Source organism: Nicotiana tabacum, chromosome 11, assembly GCF_000715075.1.
Source record: "Nicotiana tabacum cultivar K326 chromosome 11, ASM71507v2, whole genome shotgun sequence".
NCBI classification, from domain to species: domain Eukaryota; kingdom Viridiplantae; phylum Streptophyta; class Magnoliopsida; order Solanales; family Solanaceae; genus Nicotiana; species Nicotiana tabacum.
This window is the reverse complement of record NC_134090.1, coordinates 121,770,832-121,775,922: the sequence shown is the minus strand read 5'-3', so window position 1 is coordinate 121,775,922 and position 5,091 is coordinate 121,770,832. Positions and strand designations below refer to the sequence as shown.

General features: G+C 36.3%; 1 long non-coding RNA gene across 2 annotated transcripts; it reads right to left on the bottom strand.

Moving 5' to 3' along the window:
- Positions 1 to 481: 481 nt before the first annotated feature.
- Positions 482 to 4,628, bottom strand: LOC107779165 (uncharacterized). 2 transcript variants are annotated; one of them, XR_001646560.2, is made up of 2 exons: positions 3,942 to 4,628; positions 482 to 1,005 (listed from the first exon to the last, which is right to left on the bottom strand). It is a non-coding gene; the product is annotated as an uncharacterized LOC107779165 (long non-coding RNA). The 2 variants fall into 2 exon arrangements; XR_012696731.1 differs by having other exon boundaries at positions 4,019 to 4,628.
- Between the last annotated feature and the right edge of the window lie 463 nt (positions 4,629 to 5,091).

Genomic DNA, 5,091 nt, shown 5'->3' with positions numbered 1-5,091 from the left:
TTAACTTCCGCATATTTCCTATTGCTTTAAACGTTTATAATGGAATTGAGTATCTGAAACCTGTGTTAGAAAATGGCTTGTTGTTAAAGGAAAAAGGGTTGTGATTCATTGATTGGTTGGCTTGTCTAGTAATGTGATAGGCGCTATCACGACTAGTATTTAGGGTCGTGACAAATATACTAAAGGAAATATAAAAATCATTTTTTATTTTGAGTTATAAATATTAATTTTCTAAAGAAAACCACCTCAAATGAATTTTTTTTAATTCCTAGAATTAGCATTCTAAAGAAAACTTCTAACGGAAATATAGAAACGCAAAATCTCTTTCTTTCTTTTTTTATAGTTTTTTAGTTTTGTTTTTAAAAACAACAACTGATTAATGCGTCTAACAATTATCAGCATCTCAACTGCAATTTGTTACAAATTACAACCAAAAGATGATGACCAAAAAGGATTTTGAAAAGATATAAAAATGATAACAGAGACAAAAAGACTAACTTGTGCTTCTGTGTAAAAGCTGAAATCGAGTCAACTCTAACACATGGAATATAGCAATAATGATCACTAACGTGACAAATGTTCACAAAAATATAATTCTGTACATCATCTAACGCCCCTTCTCACAGTGATCATAGTTAGTAGGTTGTGCACAGATATGCAGCAGCTTCAACCAGAATAACCACAAAGTGCAGACAATGTGCAGCTGAACAGTGCAGAATTTGCTTTCAAAAGACTGCTCAAAACCTGAATTTCAGTAGTGTATTGTTGGCATATAAACTGAAGCATTGCAGGTGAGTTAACTGAAGCTAAAACTTGTGCCAAATTCCCTCAACTGGTCAGAAAAACTGCAGTAATATCAATCCACAAAAGAAGTGCGGAAATCTTACCTTACTGGTAGCTCATTGTTCTTTCCTAACTATGGCAACCTTGTTGATAAATGCAAAACTTAGCACAGTATAGATATAGATTTTCACCAATATTCTGTTGTTCTTCTCAATTTTCCAGCTGCTTAGGAAAAGATCAACCATGTAGAGATCAACATTTACAGCTAAAACATGTTGAATAAACACGTATAATAATACTTGTATAAAAGCCCATTGTGCATCCAATTTGAGAACTTGGACGCTAGAAAAACTAACTCCAGACATGTTGCAATGTAAAAGACTGCAGCAACTAAAAGATTAAACCACTCCAAGTAGAAGAATAATCTAAGTCAATACGTTACAATCCACCTAATTGTACTGTCAGAGCTAAGAAGAAAGCCATTAGATGATAATACACTGTTGAGCAGAAACTGAACAATACAGGACTGCGGGCATCAAGCACGAAATTCTTTACAGCAATAGGAAACTAGCAGCAAATTATTGCCCAGCAAACCTTCAACTTCTATGAGCATATTCTAACCAACTGGACAATAGGTTATGTAACAAGAGCACTCAATTCAACAAGGAGAACATTTTAGTAGTAAAAACCAGATTTCGACTATCACTGCTGAACTCAAGCACAATCTCAACTAACACAAATTTTTGGCAAATTTAGCTTACTATATGCTCAACCAAATCACAATTCAAGTTGCCCAATCTCTAGTCCAACTGAAGCCCCTCTATTAAACTCAATGACAACTATTAGAAACCGGTGGTAACAAGTTCAAACTAGGAGACTTTCAGCTATCAATTCACTCCAAAAACTTCTCCACAAATAGTGGCAAACTTCAACAAAACAAGCTTTAGAACTTGAAAGTCTTAGCGTAAAGATAACTGGTGTACAATGCAGGATTTACTTTCAAACATTGCCCTACAAATATAGCTCATAGATTGAATTAAAATCACAAAACAATGCTCCCACAATCAAGACTGATCCCAACAGAACTTTCATCAGCATTAAGAAGTTTGACAATAGAATTTCAACTTGAACTCTAAATATTTCAACAGTGGAGTCCAATGATACAACTCAATTCACACAATTTACAACAAGCAACTCCTGAATGAGTGATCCTGACTGGATGGTCCTGGGGTGTCTGACATGCTCAAACTCCGGTAAGTAGGCCTATATGAGAAAATTAAGAGCAAATAAAGTTAAAGACCTAGAACGCTATGTGAGACAATAACCCTTCCTGTTGGACACATGCAAGACATTATTGGGACTATTCTTCTACAATTAACCTATGTGGCTAAAAGTGGCTAAAAATGCAAGATTTGGCTAAGACCCCGCGAAGCCAAGAACCTAAGACTCACTAGAAGACCGGACCCTATGTGGGTTGCCTACGTATCCCGCCCCGAGAGTCGACAATCAGGTTCGCGTAGTTCGGGCAGATTGGATATGGGCGAGAATTAAAAGAAACAGCTAATTTAGAGAAAACATATTTTTTGTCTTTTTTTTGAAAAATAATGGGAAAGTGCAAACTCTTTTTGGATTTTTTCAATTTTTTTGTCTTTTGTTTTGTCTTTTTCTTAAAACAAATGTGAAAGAAAAAATAATTGGGCCCTACTTGCTTTATTGTTTACACTTCACCTTTTTTTCATTTATCCTCAACCATCATTGGTCCGCCAAATGACTCCTTTTACTCTTGAAGAAATGCAATATGTAGCACATGCATCAGGATGGTCTTTATTTTTGGGTACACTTGCCCTAGACGGACCCAACCCCTTTGTTGAGTCCCCTAAGTCAAATGCATGTAATGCAAACAAACGTTCCTACGAGGTATCCGGCATGAGGTTATGTTATTATAGGTTTAAACCAGGGGTTGTGTTCTAGACCTGGCTTACCCGAGCGGACAACTCAAGCCGAAGAGAGGGCAACATACCGGGAGCACGAAAGTCTACCCGGCCTTGTTGCTAGCCCAGCCTCGTTCTATTTGGTATAACTTCTAACAGAAAAAGTAGGTCATGCGAATGTGTGCACCATTTTTAGAAGACTCAGAGGGGTGACGTAAGAAGGCATTTTAATACAATTCAATAATATCGAAATTGTAAATAAACAACAATTAGCACAAAAGGTTCACAAAATACAGTAATATTAACAATAAATAAAGCCAAATAAAGTCATATTAAAAAGCTCAAATTCTTGAACCCTAAACCAGAGATTCTAGGTTCTTCTCCCAGCAGAGTCGCCAGAGCTGTCACACTTTCTTTTTACTACCCAGGAGGGGTATAAGGGAGTGTTTCCAATTTAAGTGACAATCGAAACGGGATTATTTTATTTAGATATTAGAGTCGCCACTTGAGATAATTTATGGTATCCCAAGTCACCGGTTTAAAATCCCGAATCGAGGAAGTTGACTCTTATTTATGGTCTGCGAACACAGAGATCCGAGTAAGAAATTCTGTTAACCCGAGAGAAGATGTTCGGCATTCGTGGGTTCCATGGTTTTTGCACGGTCGCTTTGATCATACTTGGCTTAATCAAATTGTCTAATTACTCATTTTAGAACCTATGCGCATTTGCCTTTTTTGATTAAGAAATTATCTTAAAACAGGTCACGCACACGTGTACCTATTTGTTTGGTGCGTCAAAAATCATATCACGCGAACGTGTCCACAATTGATAACGCTTTATTAATTAATAAGATTATTTCACCCAAAGTTGCGCGAACGCATACCCCGATTTTAATTTCTAGAATCGTAACTATGTCACGCTAACGTGTACACAATCACAATAATAGATTAAAAGTGAGTCTAAAAGCATACTAACAGATTCATAAATTAATTTATCCTATGGTTTAGGACTAACTTTACTTCCACGCTATTCAACTAAGTTAGGAAAACTTCCTACTTTCACAAAATATACAATTTATACACCTTCTAACAGAGAAATTCTACAGCTAAATCAGAACAAATAATCGAAGAAAAACACTACTCTTCACACAGGTTACTGAAGAAACAAAACACATAGTCAGAAACATGTAATCAGAACAAAACCAAATGAAAGAAAGTGAATCTTACACTGAATCTTCACACACAAAAAAACGAAATTAATCACTGGACCAAAATGAAAACCTCGACGGAACTACAATCCAGACCTCAAAACTTGCCGAACCGCGACAAAATTCAACAACGGACCTCGAATCGGCACCTCGGATTTGCAAACGAACAACATCAAACGCAAAAGGTTTCAGACGCATAATCACAATCAACTTTCAAACTCTTTATGCCTTCCTCAAACTTCTCAGAACCAGACATGATAGTTTTCTTGCCCTGTATATTCGAAGCAACCCATTGACCTTCTGTGGTTTATTTAGTTGGATTGTTCCTCTTTGTCGAAGAAGAAAGAATTCAGGTGGGGGAGGTCGTGTTTATGGCTGTAAATGGCTAAAAATATGGGTGTTTATGGGTCTTTCATGGTGGTGTAAAGGTGGAGATGGGGTCGTTTTTGGTTCAGCGGCCAACCATGGAAATGGATGCTTCCTTCTTTAGCAGAAGACCCACCGAGCGGGGGACGAGGTCTCTTCTATGTGTGTTCTGCGGCACTGCTTCAGGTCTAGCTCTAGGTTAGCTCCTGATTTTTCAAGTAGGGATTTCCTAGGGTTTTTTTTTTGGTTTTTTGGGTGTGAATACTGAAGAAGAAGACGTTGGGGGTTGTGGGGGGGTCTATTCTTCGTGAAAAATGGCAGATCAGATCTCTGTCCTCGGTCTTTCTAGGTTAGCTAGGTTAGTCCTCTTTTGTATCATGTTGAAGGTTAGGGTCTTGGGCCTATAGGCATTATGGGCTGAAGGTGGTTTAGAAATTGGGCTCAGCATCAAGCCACATTTTTTCTCTAATTAGTTCAAAACTAAGCCCTATAAATCTGAAAATTATGGGTAAAAATAATAATTCTTCCTTCTAAAAATAAAATACTATAAAACAAAATTAATTTTCTAAATAGACTAAATTATAATGTGAAACTATTTTTGATATTTTCCAAATATAATGAAAAGTAAGATAAATCAAAAGTAAATAGATAAATATCAATTAGTTAAAATGAAGGAAAGTTTTTTTATAATTTTCATTTTGTGACATAATAAAGTAAAAGAGTCAAAACTAGTTAAAATAACGATATTAGGCCTAAACTAGATATTTACATGCTAAAATATAAAAAATCTTGAGGAGGGTCGA